The sequence below is a fragment of the Mustela putorius genome, unplaced genomic scaffold, assembly GCF_011764305.1.
Source record: "Mustela putorius furo isolate JIRA1106 unplaced genomic scaffold, ASM1176430v1.1 tig00000281_pilon_pilon_pilon, whole genome shotgun sequence".
Classification (NCBI taxonomy): domain Eukaryota; kingdom Metazoa; phylum Chordata; class Mammalia; order Carnivora; family Mustelidae; genus Mustela; species Mustela putorius.
In genome coordinates, this window is record NW_025421343.1 from 25,311,275 (window position 1) to 25,333,559 (window position 22,285).

Sequence of the window (22,285 nt, forward strand, 5' to 3'; positions counted from 1 at the left end):
ATCTATTACCACTAAATTCCTTGCCAAGAATTTTCCAAATCACTTAGGCGTAATAATTGCTCATTTTTATTACTTAGTTGTGCTATTCTACCTTTTCAGTATCTTTGCATCAGTCTATACATGTGCCATATATTTTTATATCTTTTACTTTCCTTTTATTATGTCAATTACTGAAAGGTCATTCAAATTTTCAGTTGAACCAACCTATCTGAAAGGCACGTGCTGCTAGAAGTTTGTTTAAAATTGAAAGGTTTGTTCTTTTCCTTTTTAAATGGAAGGCAAGGGATTAACTATAGGAGCCAGTTGGGGTTTTCTTTAATTCTAGAAGTAGAGAACATATGCGCATGGTAAACTCTGAGTAGTAAGAGAGTCACACGTTTCTAAGGTAAAAATAGTTAAGTTGGCAGACTATGGTGCTATTTATAGTCTTTATTACTGAATGTGTCCGATGTTAATTATGTTAAATGTCAGATGTTAAGTCTAGAGGACTGTTCTAAATTATGGACTTGATAAATTTTTACTGGATAATCAAATGTAAGAAATCCGAGTTTTACTTTCTTAATAAGCATAGATAAAATTTTTAGAAATACTCCAAATTAACTGTGTGGCTCCAGTCAGCAGCATCTGGGTGACACTGCAGGGGGGAAGTGTAGACAAGCTCTAGAGAAAGGCAACTCATGTTCAGATCTCCAGTCTTTCAGTAGCCATCTCCGACCTTTTTGGTTAATTGTTGAACTTCTTTAAGACTGGTTTCCCTCGGGGCACCTGGGTGGCTCAGTGGGTTAAAGCCTCTGACTTCAGCTCAGCTTATGATCCCAGGACTCTGGGATAGAGCCCTGCATCAGGCTCTCTGCTCAGCAGGGATCCTGCTTCCTCCTCTCTCTGCCTGCCTCTCTGCCTACTTGTGATCTCTGTCTATCAAATAAATAAATAAAATCTTAAAAAAAAAAAAAAGACTGGTTTCCCTCATCAGTAAGATGAGGATAATAGTTATCTTTATTTCAGAGAGTTCTTTTGAAAATATCCAAGTAGAGTATTTAATACATTGCCTAGAATATACTAAGTACTTGAAAAATATGGTTATTTCTTTTCGTAGGCAGAACCAGGATTATTCTTTAGCGCAACTTTCACAACTGAATTAATTCAGGACTGTAAGGAAATATTTTGTCAGTCAGTCATCACTTATCAAGGCAGACACATGAGGGCAGTTGTTCAAGATGCTTCTGCTTATCAAAAGTTATCTAGCTAGCCAGTCCTTAGAGATGGTCCATTCATCTGGTAACATCCAGCCCAAAGACTTTGATTTTTAAGGATTTGGTTGACCCTTAGATGGGAATATGATGCAGAACTTGAGAAACTCAGTCCCTGGTTCAAAACAATTCAAAGCTCTTTTCTGTAGAAATAATACTGAAATATTCACTTATTTTTATAGGTGCAAACATTGCTTTCCTTTGACGGTTGATTTAAAGTCTCTGTCTAGTATATCCAATGTCTGGGCTTCCTCAGAGAGTGTTTCTATGTATGCATGCATGTATATATGTATTAATGTAGGCCTGTATGTGTGAATGTAGGTATGTGTGTGTCCATCCATCCATCCATTCATCCAACCATCCACCCATCCTTTGAATGGGTCATACTTTTCTCTTTCTTTGTATACATTGTGATTTTTCTTAGTTGAAAACTAGACAATTAAACATAATGATATGGTAACTTTGGAAATAAGATTCTCCCTCCTTATAGTATGCTATTCCTTGATTGTTGAAGGTTGTGATCATTAGTTTAGTTATTTTTCCAGACTACTTTTGCAGTAACTCTAATTCCTTGTGGTGTGTGCTCACGGAGCTCTATTAAGCTGGTGTTGTGACTGAGATTTTCTTGTAATCCAAGAGCTCAAATAAACAAACACCTATCCCAGTCTTTGCAGATTGGCTCTGTGCTGTGACACTTCTTTAACACTTAGCCAGGACATTTACAACTTTGTCCTGGCCTTCACTTCTTGTTTGCATTTGAACCTAAAGATCTGCTGAAGGTAAAAGCTTAGGGTCTCCACAGATATTTAATGAACATGTATTCTGCCCCAAGCATGAGCCTGGCTTCCTAAGTTCCTGAGTATACATGGATGGTTTTGAAAGTGCCAATACCCCAAGGAAACATTGTTCCCAGCTTTTCCTGCCAGGCTTTAGGCTGTACATTATATGTCTCAGCCCCAGCCCTTTATCCCAGGTAGCTGTGGATTTTCCATTCATCTTACAGTGTTTCAATAATTATTAGCTGTTCATAGTTTATTCAGCACCACCAAACATACAGCCTTGAAGTCCACAAAGAAAAAAGCAGTCACACATGGAGTTTCATAAAATTGTCATATTTTTATGTTTTTTGAGTTTTTGCCTTTTCCCCCCTGAGACTTACTCTACCAGCTGGTTTCCAGCACCATTACATTTTCCATGCTTCAGAGTCTCTGACATCCCCTGAGAGACTTTCCATCCAAGATCATTTCATGGATAAGGACCTGCCGTGTTTTCCTAGATAGCCATGCACAGAGGGCTATGATCTTTCTGTGCCATGGGGGAAACCAGGGAATACTGCCTTACCTCCTTCTTACACCCTGTCTTTGGGTAGGTGCTTTTTCTTCTAACGGATTTTTATTTTTAATACCTGCTTGTTATATAAATTTGTCCATGTGATACACTTCTCTGTCATTTTTTTTTAAAGATTTTATTTATTTATTTGACAGAGAGAAATCACAAGTAGATGGAGAGGCAGGCTCTCTGCTGAGCAGAGAGCCCGATGCGGGACTCGATCCCAGGACTCTGAGATCATGACCTGAGCCGAAGGCAGCGGCTTAACCCACTGAGCCACCCAGGCGCCCCACTTCTCTGTCATTTTTTTTCTTCCTTTTTGTTTGCAAGCCACTTAAAGACTACTTTATTTTTAAGAGGCTTAGAAAAACTTGCTTTTGTTTCAAAACTGAAACTTCATGAGTACTTAGTCAGCAAAGAGCTGAGTAAGCTTTAAGGTCAAGAACAACAGCAACAAAAAAGCAGACAATAACCAGAGACTTTGCTTAGCTCGGACCACACAGATTCCATCGTAATTTTTATCAGGTTGCAACACATTATGTTAGGAGGTGAATCCTGACTGAAAGAGACTCCTTTAAAGGAGCCCGCTTTAACATCTCACCCTCTCCTAGGTATGAGTTGTTTGACGATCTAGTAATAACCACACTATGTGTTTTTATAGTGCTTAATAGACATTCAAGTGCCTTCACCAACATTATCTCATTGGATCCTCACCACCAGTAGTGGGATAAACCTTGTCATCCCCATCACAACCCTCCCAATTTTCTCTGAGTATCTTTGTAGTAGAGAAACCAGTTTTCCTTTAGGAAGTGGATAGACACTGATACGAATGGCTGTCCAGACCTTTTTTCTCTTTTTTACGGTCCCCTAGTCAACTTGTCCTGAGTTTCCCAGCTGACTCTGCTCAGTGGGCATTCCTCTCAAGGGGTCAGTGGCTCCTAACACTGACTAAGTGTTAAAATTATTCTAGGCGTTCTTTAAAAAAAAAAAAATCACTTTGTGTCTGGGTCCCCCGTTAGACCAACTTCATCAGAACTGTAGGGCAAAATTTGGAAAGTGTCCAGGCAGTGGTATCTCTCTTTTTCTTTTTCTCTCTCTTTCTCTCTGCCTGCCTCCCTCCTTCCTTCCTACCTTTCTTTCCCCCCTTTTTTTTTTTTTTTTTGGTAAGCTTTCTTAATGATTTTAACAGACAGCCTGGTTTGAGAAGCACTGCTTACAACTGTTGTCTTCGGAGATGGAGAACTATTTGATTTCAGTTTTCTTAAAAATGAAACTTTTGTGTCCTAACCTTTATTATCCTGTGGCTTGTCTTTTAAAGTAAGAAATCTCCTATTTCCATTTTCTCAAATAATAGTGCATTTTGTTTATATACTGTTTGATAATTAAAGCATTTTCATATACATTATTTCTCAGTGAGACTCTATTTTAGGCATATGATTAGTGTCCCATCGTAGAGGAATGGGGGCCTGGGGAGGTCTCTGGCTGCAGATTAAAAATTTGAGTATGGGGGCTCCTGGGTCGCTCAGTAGGTTGAGCCTCTGCGTTAAGCTCAGGTCATGATCGTAGGGTCCAGGGATTGAGCCCCACATCGGGCTCTCTGCTCAGCAGGGAGCCTGCGTCCCCCTCTCTCTCTGCCTGCCTCTCTGCCTACTTGTGATCTCTCTCTGTCAAATAAATAAATAAAATCTTTATTTAAAAAAAAAAAGAAGTTTGGTATGGCTGTGTGTGTATGGTTCAGGCAAAAGTGCAAAGAGCAGTCCAGATTTTCTAAGGTGATGAACTTTACTTCCCTTGCTATTCACAGTGTGGTCCATGGGTCCACAGGCCCTTCATTATCACCTGGAAGCTTGTTAAAAATGCAGAATCCCAGGCCCTACCGCAGACGTACTGAATCAGGGCTATAGTTTAACAAGGTCTCCAGGTGATTCAGATTGTCAGTAAGGTTTGAAACTCTGCTTTCTACCGTGCTGCCTCTTGGAATTCTCAGTCCTCTGTTTTGTGGTGTTTTTATATAAATATGTTGCATATATAGATGCTGCGAGGGATAATTTTTCAGAGTTCTTACCGATAGTTTCCCTTTGGAAGTTTATTTTCCAGTCTTTTCATTGTGACTTGAGGCATTTTTTTCCCCCCGTAGCTCTCCTTCTGCCCTGGAAATGCATCTCTGATCATTTTCTGCTGCTTTGAATTTTGCAGGTACAAGAGCTGTGGAGGACCCTGGGAGGGCAGGTGCTGCTTTTCCACCATCATAATTTTCCTCCTTTTTCTGAGCCAGAGGGTATAACCTAGGAAAATGCCAATCAGACTCCTATTAAAATTTAGATTCTCAGTGGATCATGCTGAACTCTTGTTCCTTATTACCATTGCTCACAGTCCATAAGAGGACTTCAAGGATCTCATGTGGTAACATCTTTCCTAATAGGTATTCTCTCTACATACTTAAATTGAAAAGGTTCCTAGTGATATGCATTACACTTTACTGAGCTCTCCATTTCTCTCTGCTTTCCTAATGAGTTCCAAAACCTGGAGAAGTCGAAGAGAAGACAGAAAGATCTGTTGTGGATGCCGCAGTTCCAAGGCCGGGGCTCTCTCACGGCCGCTGTGGCTGAAGTAAACAAACAGGTTGTTTTCTGAATCTGAGGCTGTGTTGAGGTGTTGCCGCAGCGTGGGAAGCAGCCCTGACAGCTTGTCTCGTGATCCGCTGTGCCGTTTCTGCAACGCACCAGCCGCTCTGGGCTCAAGTTGCTTTACTGCCTCTCTGTATCTGTCTTCACCTCAGTATTTCCCCAGACTCAGAGAAGGTAATGACTTCGTGCTTGTTTGGGGAGAGAAAATGCACAAAGCTCCAGCTATGATCTTAAAGTTAATTTGTGGCTTTCCTTTGAGAAGGGAATGGGCACATGCCAACGGTATGCCTGATACGTAAAGTCAACATGCTTAGGCATATAGCTAAATTCATGTAAGAAGCATATGAATGCCTATCCCATATTAAAAAATTCAAGCAAAACACGAACTCACCCTCATCTAAACCTGTGGCTCTTCGTTATAGCTCTTAGGGAGCGTTCATCTTATGCTTTGTGTTATGGCATATATTTACTCTCTGAACTTGATTATAAGCTGCTTGAAGTGTCTTACTCATTGTTATATTCCCTAAAGTGCCTGGCTCAGTGTTTTCCCCATATCACAGACTCTCACTGGAGTCAGTGTATATGGCCAAATCAAATAATGGGGGAGAGAAGAAATAGGAGTCTGGGTGTTTGGGTTCAGTGTTTGAGACACTGAGGAGAAAGAGAACCTGGGAGAGCAGTACACATCCCTGGGTTCTAGTTTAGTTTTCAGCTGTAAAATGTGAACACAGGAGGGGCAGATTTTTTTAAATCCTGTCTAAGGCTATGATTCTAGTATTCTGTGCTGGAAAGGTAGAAGACAACCAAGGAGAAAAGCCCAGCCGGCATCTCAGGTGAGATATCACGATTACAGAGTATGTCCTGGGGAGTCTTGGGTGTGTGGGCCTTCGTTAAACCATAGGAGAGGATGTGCTCTCCCAGACAGTATATAGAGTCAGAAACGGTTTAAGGTGGGACTCCTGTCAAACAATGTGTAAAGGACAGATGGGTGAAAAGATGTCGGTGGTGACTACTGATAGGAGAGTTAATGAGGAGAAGGAAGGTTAGGGGTGGGGGTTCGTAGAAGGCTCACCTCCCCTCCCGTGGGAAGACAGTTGAAGGTTTTGTGATTGTGGTTTGGCTGCAGGGATGTGTCTGAAGGGTCGGACGCCTCTGACTCCATTCTGGCTCCTTAGCATTGCTTGACTCACGGTCCCCTTTTCCTGTCTGTCCCCTCTGGGGTTGAGGGGGCCCACTAAATGTGGTCTCTGAACCCTACTCTTTGTTCACTTGCCTTCATTTTTATGTATTAAACTCTCCCTAATGATAATGCTTTTTAAAAATAGGGGTTCCGTGTTAAAATCTTTCCTTTTCAAGTGGATAACATCAAGCCAGCCCCCTTTGTGGGACATCTAAGGATCTTTGTCATTGGGCGTTTTTCACCCAGCCTTTGTCGGGCTCCTGTTCTCCCAGTCCCATTCCGAACATTGGCTGGATCAGGGTCAGACGGCTGTCTGGTTACAGATATCCCGTTCTCTTCTACCTGACTGTGCCTTTGATTATTCTGTCTCTCTCTCTCTCTCTCTAGTGTGCTTAGTTCATTTTCCTTTTCTTGGCAAATGTCTGTTTGTGTTTAAAACATAGCTCAAGCGTTTACTTTTGAGTTACCGTCTTTCTAGGTCACTTTGCAGCTCTTACATTTGCTGCAGCAGCACTTGGCGCTGTGTTGTCCCATTTTCCCCTCCCATGATGGGTTGTCTACACACACTCGGTTGAGTCCTTGATGGACTTTGTTGTGACTAGGTCATGGGTTGAACTTGAACCCAAATTCTCAGGTGAGGATTCAGATTCATACATCTTGTTCTTTTTGAAGGATCAAGTCCACCTGTTTGGGGCGTCCTTCTGTATTCCTGGCACTGTGAAATGTGCTATGCTGGGATGTCATAGGGCAGGGTGGGGCAGGTCTGTGTAACTGGCCACCAAGATGACGTGGTAAAAGTTACATTTGTCCCTGATCTGTAGAAGTAGTCCTAGGGTAGTCAAAAGAGGCATATATCTGACATGTACGCTGATTTTATTTCTTCTTAAGTTCTGATATGGAATGTATTAACAATATCCTGGGTGATATATCATTGTTAGGACATCTAGCAACCCTAAGAAAGGGCTGCCTTCATTAATTCCTTACAAGCAGCTCAAAATGGTGACTACACCTATAGTGTGTTTGAGTTGTTTTCTCCATCATTATTAGCTAACGTATTGCATCACACATAGAAAAACTCAACAACACTTTTTAAATGAATGAATTTTCACAAAAGTATATTTTCTTTTTTTAAAGATTTTATTTATTTATTTGACAGACAGAGATCACAAGTAGGCAGAGAAGCAGGCAGAGAGAGAGAGGGGAGGAAGCAGGCTACCCGCTGAGCAGAGAGCCTGATGCGGGGCTCAATCCCAGGACCCTGGGATCATGACCTGAGCCGAAGGCAGAGGCTTTAACCCACTGAGCCATGCTTTTTTCAACAAAAAGCGAACCCCTTTTTAAAAAAGCTTAACCAAAAATGTAAATAAATAAAAGAGCTTAACCAAGTAATTTAAGGCAAGTATAAGAAAATAAAAAGACCTAGGACTAAAATATTACATTTGTACAATTCTATCTCAGCAATTAAGTAGGATCTGATGCAAGCTGATTAGTAACACTGACTTATCCCCAGTATTATTTGTTTTTTCCTTCAGTTAATCCTGACTTATCCTAGGTATTATTTGAAGAAGCTATCGGAAATGTCTTTCTAAGCAAGTTGGCGACACATACCTTTGGCTTGTTTTAATGACTACTTTCGTTTCTCTGTCATAGCTACCACCAATAGGCTATGTGGTCTAGTTTGGCTGTTTGGTTGTCAATTAACCTAAATCAAAACTGCAGGCAACATTTCCTCCAGCTTTCTGTTTCTGCTAACTTAATTTGTTGTCAAAATACCTAGGTTTCTCTAAAGCTTAGATGTCATATTTGGTGGACTTTAATAAGCCATACTGTAACTTCATCTAGTACGAGCACTAGGCCTTTCAATTTCTTCTCATTCCAGGAGAGGCTTGCCCATTCTTTTTTCAGTACCTCATTATGTCTCAGAGAGTTTGATATCCTTGTATCTTTTCCTTCCATCAACAGAAAGAAAAAACTAAGAAAAACATGGCACTAGCCACATTGTTGTGGAATCATGCTTTTACACATTCCTATCCCCAGAGTATAAATGTTCTCTTTTTCATATTTTTATCTGAGGTATCTGTCATGTTATTTGGCACATGGCTGATATGCTAAAATATTTGCTGCTCTAAGTCAGCTAGTGTGTTACCCTATGATTTCCCTTGGCTAGGCAGAAAAGAAATTCTCAGCTTTTTGCTTCCTCAACTTTTCTTTCTTTTTTTTTTCCTATTCTTCCTGATCAATATTTTATACTATAATTTGCATTAAATTCATTAATTCCCCTAGGAAGCACGTTGCCCAGGATCAGCTACATTTTCTTTTCTTTCTTTTTTTTTTAAAGGCATTATTTATTTATTTGTGAGAGAGAGAGAGTGAGAGAGAGCATGAGAGCGAAGGTCAAAAGGAGAAGCGGACTCCCTGCAGAGCTGGGAGCCCCATGCAGGACTTGATCCCGGGACTCCAGGATTATGACCTGAGCTGAAGGCAGTGGCCCAACCAACTGAGCCACCCAGGCACCCTGATATATTTGCTTTCTGAGACAATTTTCTTAGTAAAAGAATTTCAGGAGGGAAACATTCCTTAAATCCTTTTAAGAAAATCTTAACACATATCAATTTCATAATAAGAATGCAATGGGCAGGTACTCAGATTCTATAAAGCCCTGAAAAATCTTCTACGCTTAGTCAAAGATGGAACATCTTCATATAATTTTCTATCAAGCTTTTTTGAAGAATTGAGTAAATGAGTATAGCATCCATGATCTCTCTTACCTGGATTACATACCCAGATGTAATGTGTAGTTTTGGGGAACATTTTATCTGTGACTCTTAACACAAGCACTGTCTGCCAAGCAAACTGCTTCCCAATCAAAATCTCACTGCTGGCTTCTGACCAGCCAGTTTCTGGGTAGGCTTTTATATTTGAATTTAGTCCCATTGTCATTCAGTTGGATCTTTAGGTCTGTGGTACTTTAGCTTCCAGAGTGATAGTGGAGTAAAACAACATGTTAACTTGGATCCTGTCTTTCTTAGGAATCTTACTCCAATGATTACTCTCTAAGAGAACACTGGCCTGTGTTTCCTTCTACCTCAGTGGCTATGCTGCCTCTTTTTTGCACTATCAATATGGCTTCTTCACCTCAAACATTACATTTAGGACTTTCTTGACACTTGGCTCTATACTCTAGTTTCTCTTTATTTTCTCCTAAACAGACTTGTACACACCAATAGCTTTATCAACCACCATAGGATTGGGGCTTCCACATGTCTATCTCTAGCCAAGACCTGCACTTTGTGCTCTGGGCATATATAGGCAGCTGCTTACTTGCATCATTTGGGGTGGGGTGGAGTGGATGTCTTAAAGGCACTTTAAACTCAACTTGGCTGCCACAGTATCTCCTTTTTTTTTTTTTTTATAATTTTTTTTTTTAAGATTTTATTTATTTATTTGACAGACAGATCACAAGTAGGCAGAGAGGCAGGCAGAGAGAGAGAGAGAGAGAGGGAAGCAGGCTTCTTGCGGAGCAGGGAGCCCGATGTGGGGCTCGATCCCAGGACCCTGAGATCATGACCTGAGCCGAAGGCAGCAGCCCAAACCACTGAGCCACCCAGGCGCCCCTGCCACAGTATCTCCTTATGGGCCGTACCATCCTGAGAGCTGTCCCTGTCATGGGCGCAAGCAGTTCTTTATCTCCCCGGGATGTTAGACAGTCCGCACATTGTAGTGCTGGCCAAGACTGTTCCTAATCCTTGGTTTCCTCCTTCAGTGAAGAGCCCAATTATCTACTTATTAGTACAAACCAGAAAAATAGAGCTCATCCTTTTTTTTTTCCTCTTTTTAAAAATTTTTAAATTTTTTTTATAAACATATAATGTATTATTAACCCCACGGGTATAGGTCTGTGAATCGTCAAGTTTAAACACTTCATGGCACTCACCATAGCACATACCCTCCGCAATGTCCATAACCTCACTACCCTCTCCCTACCCCCCTCCCCTCAGCAACCCTCTCAGTCTGTTTTGTGAGATTAAGAGTCTCTTATGGTTTTTTTTTAATTTTTTATTTTTTATAAACATATATTTTTATCCCCAGGGGTACAGGTCTGTGAATCACCAGGTTTACACACTTCACAGCACTCACCAAAGCACATACCCTCCCCAATGTCAATAATCCCACCCCCTTCTCCCAAACCCCCTCCCCCCACCAACCCTCAGTTTGTTTTGTGAGATTAAGAGTCACTTATGGTTTGTCTCCCTCCCAATCCCATCTTGTTTCATTGATTCTTATCCTACCCACTTAAGCCCCCATGTTGCATCACCACTTCCTCATATCAGGGAGATCATATGATAGTTGTCTTTCTCTGCTTGACTTATTTCGCTAAGCATGATACGCTCTAGTTCCATCCATGTTGTCGCAAATGGCAAGCTTTCATTTCTTTTGATGGCTGCATAGTATTCCATTGTGTATATATACCACATCTTCTTGATCCATTCATCTGTTGATGGACATCTAGGTTCTTTCCATAGTTTGGCTATTGTGGACATTGCTGCTATAAACATTCGGGTGCACGTGCCCCTTTGGATCACTATGTTTGTATCTTTAGGGTAAATGCCCAATAGTGCAATTGCTGGGTCATAGACAGAATGGGAGAAGATATTTGCAAACGACATATCAGATAAAGGACTAGTGTCCAGAATCTATAAAGAACTTAGCAAACTCAACACCCAAAGAACAAATAATCCAATCAAGAAATGGGCAGAGGACATGAACAGACATTTCTGCAAAGAAGACATTCAGATGGCCAACAGACACATGAAAAAGTGCTCCATATCACTCGGCATCAGGGAAATACAAATCAAAACCACAATGAGATATCACCTCACACCAGTCAGAATGGCTAAAATCAACAAGTCAGGAAATGACAGATGCTGGCGAGGATGCGGAGAAAGGGGAACCCTCCTACACTCTTGGTGGGAATGCAAGCTGGTGCAGCCACTCTGGAAAACAGCATGGAGGTTCCTCAAAATGTTGAAAATAGAGTCTCTTATGGTTTGTCTCCCTCCCGATAGAGCTCATCCTTTTAAACTATTTCTTTCTTTACCCTTATCATCCAAGTGTTGTCCATTAAATCTCTTAGCCAGCATTTTCTACCTTCTCTGTAAGTGTGAAACACCCTAGTCCAAGCTACAGGGCTCACTAAAATATTATAAAACACTGCTACATTTATCCACCTGCCTTTTTTCTTGCTTCTTTGTAAGCCTTTCTCCATCTGCCATAGGACATAAATCTACTAACATGATGTAGAACAACTCTTCTCAGGGTCATTTAGGGCTCTATTCGGGGGCTCCACAAGGTCAAAATTATTTTCTTAATAATACTACAGTTTGTCACCCTCATTCTTTCTCAGGGCACTGGAGTTTTTCAGGGCAAATTAACCTATTGTATTATAACAGAAAAAATGTGAGAATCCAGATTTTCTATTGGGGAAAATATTAGAGGGACTTGGAAAAATAGAAAACTATCACTCCCTTCTCTCTAATTCCATTTTGTTTTGAGGTATGTAGTTTTTCTTAAAATAAGAATTATGTTATTCATGTTAATGTGTTATGCCTTTATTTTTGTTATTTTAAATGAATGAATAAACACTTAAAATTTCTCAGATTTAATTTATAAAACAGTAACTGTTCCTAGATATAATGTGCAAATAAGCAAAAGTTCTTTGAAGTTCTGGGTAACTTTTAAGAGTGTTAAGTGTTCTAGAGACTAATCCACTTGAGAACCACTATGCTAGAAGGCCATACATGGCCTGGCTACTCCTAATTTCCAAATCCATCTTTCTTCACACTGCACTGCTCTTTTTCCACTCCATCAATCTCGATCCTTTCAGTCCCTTTTTCTTGCCTATTTCCCTGTCAATGTGGGCACTTTGCCAGAAACTCTCTTTTCTACCCTCTTTAGCCAATAAACTTGAAGTCATTCCTTAGATTTCATCCTCTAAACTATAATATCTATAGGCAGGCCTTCTCTCATCTTCTTGAATGGGTGAAATTTACTATTTTAGGGGTGCCTGGGTGGCACAGTCAGTTAAATGTCCAGCTCTTGGTTTCAGCTCAGGTCATGATCTCAGGGTCGTGAGATTGAGCCCTCCATTGGTCTCCATGTTCAGCACGGAATCCGCTTGAGATTCTCTCTTCCTCTTCCCCTCCCACTTGTCCTCTCTCTGTCTCTCTAAAATGAATAAGTCTTTTAAAATTTTTCTATTTTAAGATCTCATAGCATTTGTATATCTTATTTATTATTATGATCATAATACTATATTTGTTTGTCATTATTTAGTCAATTTCTGAAGGCTCATTAGCTAAAAGTGCTATGAAATCAGGAGCCAAGTCTGTTTTTGTTCAACATCAAAGCTCCAGTGCCTCGCATGGAACCTCGCGTCCAATAAAAATGCATGGAATGAATAAAATGGATGAATCAGAATTATGCCACAGGCACAATAGAGTCCTACAACATGTGATACTACATAGAGTAGGCATAAAATGCAAAAATAAAACCAACAAATTTTTAAGGTAGGTGAGAGTATCACAAGGATTTACACAAAAAGAGTGTAGCCTAATGATCCATCTAAAAGGGAAATGAGGGGGAAAAAGAAGACCAGGGATAGAAAAGCACCAACTATGAAATTATATTCATTAAGAAGTAAGAGCATTTTGAAAGGAGTAGTAGGAGACAAAATTAGGAAGATAATCAAGAGCCACATGTTCAGAACGTTGAATGTTGACCTCAAGAATTTGAGCTTCAATCCATAAAAAGTGGGGATTCCAATAAGTGCATATGAAAAGGACTGGCAGGAACAAGAGTGCATTTGGGGCACATTCATCTACTAGCAGTGTGTGAGATGCACTAGAATAGTGCTGGTGAAGAGAGTTGGGAATCAGTTGGACTTCTGCATAGAATTCCTCTGAAGGAAAGGTGAACACACAGAAATCTGATTTCAGAGACCAAAGATGACTTCCACGGTGCTGAGACAGAAATTTCAAAGACTTATTTATTTGAGAGAGACAGAGCTGGTGTGAGCAGGGTGAGGGGCAAAGGGAGAGGGAGAGAATCCTCAAGTAGATACCACATTGAGAGCAATGCAGGGCTGGATCCCAGGATCCTGAGATCATGACCAGTGCCGAAACCAAGAGTCAGATGATTAACCAACTGAGCCACCCAGGCACCCTGAGATAGAAATTTCAAGTTAATAAAACTTCAAGAGAATGGGCTATCCTTCTCACAGTCTTCTAAGCTGTTTCCTGAAGCTAAAGAGTGTTTTTACAATACGGAGTGAACAAAGATTTTGTATGTTGGTATTATTCTGGAAACATAGATTTCTGTTACAGTGGGTATGGTACATGTTTACTCCCTTGCATGACCTAGTCCGTCAAGTTGTAACTGTGCATCTGGTCATGGGATGTTTCATCACTTTACATTACATTCACCAACCGTGTTGTAAATGTCTTCACTCCAGATTGAATTTTTATATACTTGGAATCATGTTGGAATCAAAACTCCAATAACTTGAAATGAAAGGTGAGACAATTTTTTTCATTTTCTCTTAAAGGAGTTTATAGTCCGTTTGCCTCAAGGAATCACAGTATCAGTGAACTCTATAAATGGTGGTTGTACAGATAGAGCATGTGCGCTGAGTCTGGTTTTAAAATTGAACAAACAAGAGCATGGAGCTTTATGCCCTAGAACTTTGCTAATAGTTTTCCATGAGGGTTTCCCTGGAGCCTCAAGTGGCTCCACACATGGGGGTCATTGAGAAGAAAGGCCTTTTTAGCATTCTGGGGACTATTTCCTCCATATTAAAAATGGGAAAACCTTATAATTTATTATTTTTTTAAGATGCTGGAATGCATTTGATCCTTCCAGGCTGTGAGGACTCCCATTTATTTATTGCTTACTCTGGGCTAGCACTACATTAGGTCTTTTCAATGTATTCTTCAATTTAATCCCCATGAAATCCTGAATGGCAGTAGTCTAATTTTTATCTCCATTGAAGGAATGATGAATTCTGAAAGTTAGAATATTTAAGTAACTTCTCCAAGTTTATATAGGTAGTAAGTGTTGGAGCTGGGCTTTTTTTTTTTTTTTTTAAGACTTTATTTATTTATTTGACACAGAGATTGAGATCACAAGTAGGCAGAGAGGCAGGCAGAGAGAGAGGGGGAAGCAGGCTCCCTGCTGAGCAAAGAGCCCAATGCGGGACTCGATCCCAGGACCTTGAGATCATGACCTGAGCCAAAGGCAGAGGCTTAACCTTCTCCTGAGCCACTCAGGTGCCCAGAGCTGGGCTTTTCTGATGCAACTCCTCAAAAAGAGTTGGGAGGGTGTGTGGGTGGCTCAGTGGTTAAGCATCTGCCCTAGGCTCAAGTCATGATCCCAGGGTCCTGGGATCGAGTTCTGCATCAGCTCCCTGTGCAGCGGGGAGTTTGGTCCTCCCTCTCCCTTTGATCCTCGTCCTGGCTTATATGCGTGCATGTACTCTCTCTCATATAAGTAAATAAAATCTTAAGAAAAAAAAAAGGGCATTGGAGAATCACTAATGAATAAGAGTCCTGTCCTCACAGAGCTTATATTCTAGAGGTGGAGGAAAATTTGGATGAGAAGCTAGCAAATAAATACTGAGCAATTGGCTTTCATAGTGATCTGAAGGGTATGATGATAAATACAGTAGGGTAAGGGGATAGAGAACAAAGGGATAATTTTTGTGATCCTGTTTTTGGTAAAAGTGATAAAATCAGTCTGGTGTAATGACATTTGGACTGAACTTTGGGTGGAATGATGAATCAAACTTCATGAATGTTTTAGGGAAAAGTATTCTAGGTAAAGACCCTGAAAATAGAAAGTGGTAACATATTCCCCTGAGAGTGTCCCAAGCAGTATGGGCCCCAGTAGAGCACTAGGATGAATCTAGAAAGTTAGGTGTATAATGACCATGAGGCTCTTGTTGGCTATGGTAGAAAGTTTGGATTTAATTTGTTAGAGTGATAGGAAGCCACTAGAAGGTTTGAATAGGCTATCCCTTAGGAAATTGCTGGGTTCATAGGAGCTCTGTGTCAGGAATCAGGGGTGGAGAGCAGATACCTATTTCTTACTGTGTCACATGCTAGTACTATAAACCTAGGCTGTCATCTCTTGACTCTTAGATTATTGTATCATTGAATATTGTTTTATTGCCATAGATGATTGCGACAAATTTTCCTGATTCTTTTCATTTATAAATTCAATCTATCTGCAATACCTGGTTCAAATGATTTACTACAATTATTATTTACTTATTAAAATTTATTTCTTATAATTCCAAAAAGAGTTTTCAGATGAAGATTCCATTCTTCATTATTCTGAGAATACTTCTAATCATTCCTTTCTTTGTGCCTTTTCTCAAATGCTGGTCTCCTTTTCTCAAAGAGGGAGCTATTTCTTACTTGGCATTGATGTATCTTTCCAGGTTCAATTGGAATAACCTTCTCTTCCTCTCTAAACTCTCCCCAAGCTCTCTGTGTTTTGACCTTCTACAGTAATTATTGTATGCCCAAGTTATCCCAGAACTGAATTATATATTGCTTTATGTTCATTTATTTAATTATTCACACATTTGTACATTTTTAATTGAATTAATTAATTGACTCATTCATTTCACAAATGTTTATCAAGAGCCTATTGTATTCTAGGGATTCCTCTAGACACAGGGCAGAATCTGGACAATTTTTTAAATCAATTTAAATGAAGCTAATTTGCATTGAATAAAATACACAGCCTTTTTTCTTTAATTAGCATGTATTATTAGCCCCAGGGGTGGAGGTCTGTGAATTGCCAGATTTACATACTTCACAGCACTCACCATAGCACATACCTTCCCCAATGTCTGTAACCCAACCACCCTTTCTGTACGCCCCTACCCCTAGCAACCCTCAGTTTGTTTTGTGAGATTAAGAGTCTCTTATGGTTTTTCTCCCTCCCAGTCCCATCTTGTTTCATTTATTCCTTTCCTACCCCCCAAAGTCCCCACATTGCCTCTCAACTTCCTCATATCAGGGAGATCATGTGATAATTGTCTTTCTTTGAATGACTTATTTTGCCAAGCATAATACCCTCTAGTTCCATCCATGTCGTCTCAAATGGCAAGATTTTGTTTCTTTTGATGGCTGCATAGTCTTCCATTGTATATATATACCACATCTTTATCCATTCATCTGTTGATAGACATCTAGGTTCTTAAAATGCACAGCTTTTAAGTGAGAATTCAATGCGTACATCTGTGTAAACTGCACCATACTCAATATATGAAGCATTTCTATCATCTCAAAAGTATCGAGTCTCTTTGTACATCTTAGATGTCTATCTCCTACCTGAAACCACTCCGCTCCCATCATCATAGTTTAGCATGCTGTTTTAGAACTTCAAATAAATGAAGTCATATAGTATGATCCGTTTGATTTAGGTTCCTTCCCTCATTATCATGTCTGTGAGATTATCTGTGTTGTTGCATTTTTGGTAGATAATGCATGTTTTAATGGTTAGTAGTATTCCATTGCATGAATATCCACATACCTTTAAATGTCACCTGTTGTGTTTAGTTTCTGGCTACTGTAAATAAAGCCTGCTATAAATATTTGTGTACAAATATTTCTCTGGAAGGATGTTTACATTTCTCTTCATTAAATCAATGAATGGAATTGCCAAATCACAGGAAAGGTGTGTATTTGAATATGTAAGAAATTTTCCTGACCAGGTATAGCACTTTTTTCATTCCCATCAGCAAATGTGATAGTTCCAATTGCTTAAAATCTTCACTAATACTTGGTATTGTCAATCTTTTAAAATTTTGTTTAAATTTTGTTTTGTTATTATATAACAAATAATTTTTAATTAAAATAAATAAATTTTGTTAAAATAAAATAAATTTTGTTATTATTTCATGTGTGAAGTTACATCTCATTATAGTTCTAATTTGCCTTGCTTTGGTGATAAATAATGTCGAGCATGTTTTTTATTTGTTTATTGGCTATTTCTTTATCTTCTTTTATCAAGTGCTTCTTCAAGTCTTTCGCACACTCACTTTTGTTGAATTTTCTTATACCAAACCTTAGGAGTTCTTTATGTATATATATACATCCATAAACAAACATATTTACAAATATATATGTTTTACTGTCTATGGCTTTTTTTTTTTTTTTTACGTAGAAAAGCAATTTATTCCATTATAAGCACTTACACAGTTAGTCATGGAGAGTAACAGGCCTGCTGGTGAAACAGGTCACCCAAAATGGAGATGGTACCAAACTAGTGGTCAAGGACTAACTCCTCACTTGGCTCTATCCTTCCTTACTTTAGCCTTTACTTAAAAGGAGTCTGTAAAACTTGGGGATATAGCCTAAGAAAAAAAATAACCACACCCAATATTTCCCTTTCTGTGGCTATGTTAGACCTTTTGTTTCTAGAAAATTCCTGAAGAAAATTTAAATATAAGTCTGTGGCTTTACTGAATCAAGTCCCCCAGTTAAAATTTAGAAAACACCCTCTGTTTGGGCTAGTAACATTGTTGATGGTACCTATCATAGAGGGATAGCCAAACAAAGTCTGTGTCTCAAAACCAGTGTTAAATCAATCTCAGGGTTGAGAGGGGGGTAAAAAGGGGAGTCTAAAATCACAAGAAGTGCAGACATATCTAGGACACTTGTCCTTCTGGATCCACGCTTCCTTCAGGATCTTCATCATTGTAAATGTTCTCTGCCATTTGCCACACTTGCATAATATTGTCTTCTGATACAGAACAAATCACCCAAGGTTCATTGGGATTCCAGGAGAAATCAGATATCTTGGCAGTGTGACCACCATGAATAAACAACAATTCTGGTGGTCCATCTTCTGCATCTTCCGGGGATTGTTCCTCTCCAATTTTACTTAAATCCCAAACATTCAGTCTACGATCAGTACCACTAGAAGCCAAAATGGTCTCATTGTGAGGTAACCACTGAACCTGGAATATTTCATCCTTATGTGATTCAAAGGAATTCAACTTAAGTTTCAGATCTCTCAGATCCCACAAGGCAGCAGTCTTGTCGGCTGATCCTGTGGCCAGAATGAACTCACTGTAAGGATTGAAAGATAGGCAGTTCACTTCAAGCAGTGTGAGCATCAACTGAGTGGCTTGGTTTGGAAGTATTGTTTGAACGAGTATCCCAGATCATAAGTTTCTGATCATCAGCAACTGACCCAAATAGAGACTCATGGAGCAGATGCCAGGAAACGTCTTCTACTACTGCTGTATGCCCTGTAAAGATGGTCTTCGCATCCACAACTTTTCCTTCCTTTGCACTGATGTCCCAGAGGCAGATGGTGTGGTCGTCTGAAGCACTAAGTGCCCACTGAGATTTGGGTTCCAAGAAAGTCCATAGCCCTCCTTCTGATGTCCACGGAGACGCAAGTCTGGGTTGCACTCTCCAGAAGGGTCTGGTTTGGAAGGATGTTTTGTATAGTCAAAAACAAGAACATCACTGGATGGAGTCTTTGTCGCAATGATGCAAGGGTTCTGGGGCATATAACGTGCCCGGTTTACTTTTCCTTCATGGTTGATCTTGATTTCTATTTCAATTTTTCCACTAACTGAGCCAAAACCTCCAAATTCTCCTTTCTCACTCTCGTAGTGTGAAGCATCAAACTGAGCATCATCGTTAGGGAGCTGCACACTGGCTATTACAAGATGGTTTTGTTCATCGGATGTGTGTGTTCACAGGACAAGTCGATGAATGCTGAAGTCTTTCCCTTCTAGTCTGGTTACATCTGGAAGCCACTGCGCAGTTAGGCTAGGCCACTCCAGGGCATGGGTCATCACCAAATTGTAAAGAAAAGGGGTGTCCTTTTTCCATATTTTGTACTCTTCATTGATCACACGTTCTTCCACTGCGTCATCAAAGGCTGCTTCCTTGTCGGCCATGGTGGGCAGGCAAGCCGGGGGGATCCCGGGGTCGAGCATTGCGGGAGGGGCGGGGAGGCTACGGGCCTACTGTCTGTGGCATTTTTAAAATATACTAAATAGAATCTTCTGAAGGGCAGACAGTTTTAATTTAAGAAAGTCCATTTTTTCAATACATGTTTTATAGTTTGAGCTTTATGTGTCTTTTTAATAAATCACTGCCTGCCCCATCTCATGATGATTTTATTTTATATTTTTCTAAATATTTTCACATTTTAGCTTTTATGTTTTAATCCTGGTCTATTTGAATAGTTTAATTTTCCTGTATGTTAGGAGGTATTGTTTGACATTCGCTCATTTATGTGGATATTTTAGCTGTTTATTCACATTACAAGTGTACCTACTGAATTGACTTGGCACCTCTTTTCAAAATACTGTATGATCTCATGTACATGTAGAATCTCGAGAACAAAAACAAAAACAAACGAACTTGAGCTCATAGGAGCAGAAAGTAATATAATAGTTACCAGGGAATGGGGCGGTGGGGGCAAGTAGGGAGCTGTAGGTCAAAGGGTACAAAGTTACACTTATATGGGATGAATAAGTCTAGAGACCTAATGTGTAGGTGTGGTAACTATACTTATTAATTCTTTTTTTTTTTAAGAGTTTATTTATTTGTCAGAGAGTGAGAGAGAGAGAGAGCATGAGAGAGCGCACAAGCAGGGAGAGTGGCAGGCAGAGGCAGAGAGAGAAACAAGCTCCCTGCTGAGCCAGGAGCCTGATGTGGGACTCGATCCCAGGACCCTGGGGTCACGACCTGAGCCGAAGGCCCAATCGATTGAGCCACCCTGGCGTCCCTGTACTTACTAATTCTGTGTTGAGCACTGGAAATATGCTAAGGGAATATAAAAAATTAATGACTTCTGATTTAAGCTTTGACATTAAAGAGCTTGGAATTCATCACTCTTGTCCTTACAAGTAAAAAAAAAAAGTCCCATCCCCCCTCACCAAATTAATGACTTCTTTTTACTCTATCAGAGAATTGAGGTTCCAGGGCAAACCACTCTCAAAATTGAAGAGATAGTAAATTGAGCACAGAGAATTACACCTGAGATCAGCTAAAGTAAAGCAGAAACCTGCAAGGCCAGAAACACTTATGTGGTAACTTTGAGGAATTGCTAGAGTCTCAGTGTGGACTAACTTGAGAATTCAAACTTGTGGGAGCCCAGTTTTAGGGCAATTCCCACACATGTATGGGTGTTATCTCTAATAGCTCCACCAGGTTCTCATTGCAAAGATGAGAGAAAAAAAACATTTCCTCCTGTTTCAGGCAGGGAAAGAAGAAAATTAACCAATTTAAATATACCTGGATAATCCTTTTGCAATGTATATGTATATCACATGGCACATTTTATCCTTAAGGAATGTTGTATGTCAATAAATCTGCAAAATGTTCTTTTTAAATATTCCCAGAGAGTTCTCCATAAAAAATTCCTGCTTTCCAAAAGAAACTACTTCATCTGATTCTCATCTGACATTAAGGAAGAGGATTAGACAACTACAGCTTTCTCTAGCCTCCCTGTCTCAGATAGGGAGAGGGAGGAAACGCTACTGAATTCTGAGGATCACAGCCCAGGGACTTAAGCTCACTAAAAAGCTGAGATTCAATCATAAGATTACAAAATGCTTCCCTTTCCCAACACGACTACCATATCAACAGGGCTCCAGCATAATAATAATGGATTATAACCAAGAGAGCTGTAAGACACAGATTCCACTTAAGAAGGAGCTCTTAGGGAAACCAAAAACAACAGAGGGAGAAAAAACAAAGAAACAAACAAGTAAGAGGGAACTGAGACTTCTGACCCTCATACCAAATGTAAATATTAAACAGAGCTCAGCTCCTAATCAGATTTAACATAAAATCCTCACACTGAAAGCCTAAGTTCGTATTAATTCATTTACCACCAAATAAATTTCCAAGGTAAGAAAAATCCAATAAGAAGAAATAAAACAAGCATCAAAATCAGACTCAGATGTGACACATTTTAAAATTATCAGAAAAGTTAAAATAGCCATGATTAATATGTTGAAGGCTGTAATGGAAACAGTAGACAGTATGGAAGAACAGATGCAAATATAAACAGAGATAGGAAAATTCCAAGTAAAATTCAAAAGGAAATGTTAGGAATCAAAACACTCTAACAGAAAGGAAGGATGCCTTTGACAGGTTTATTAGCAGATTGGATACAATTAAGGAAAGAATCAGTGAGATGCAGATATGTTAATAGAATCTATCAAATTGAAATACAAAGAGCAAAATGAATGAAAAACAAAAACACTCCAGAATATCCACGATATCTAAGACAGATACAGTAGATGTAACATACTAGCAATTGGAATACCAGAAGGAGAAGAAAGAAAGAAAGAGGCAGAAAAATATTTAAAGCAATAATGGCTGAGACTATCCAAAGGTAGTAACATTAATTATAACAAATGTACCATACTAATGCGAGCTGTTAAATATATGAGAACCTGTGTGATTCAGGTATAGGAATATAATAATTCTTTGTACTGTTCTGTATTAGCTTTTTTTTTTTTCAGTTATTACTTCAGAGTTTTAAGTTTTGTTATGTTTTAGGTTTTGGCCTAGGAACTAAATGCCTTCCTCTAGATCTAATTTTTGATTTACTATCTCATTTTCTTTCATCTAAAGAAACATTCTTTAATATTTCTAATAGTAATAACATCCTTTAGTGTCTCTGATACTGATAGTTTCTTTCATTTTTTTAAATTCATTTCAAAATGTCTGTATTTTATATTTATTTAAAAATATTTGGTTGAATATAGAATTCTGCTTGATATTTTTCTTTGTTTATTTAAGTCTATAAAGATATAACCTCAATATCCCTTGGCCTGCATTTAAATATATATG

At 39.3% G+C, this 22,285-nt stretch overlaps 1 pseudogene; it reads right to left on the minus strand.

The window, feature by feature from the left end:
• Positions 1 to 17,936: 17,936 nt before the first annotated feature.
• On the minus strand, positions 17,937 to 19,371 carry LOC101690212 (annotated as a pseudogene).
• Between the last annotated feature and the right edge of the window lie 2,914 nt (positions 19,372 to 22,285).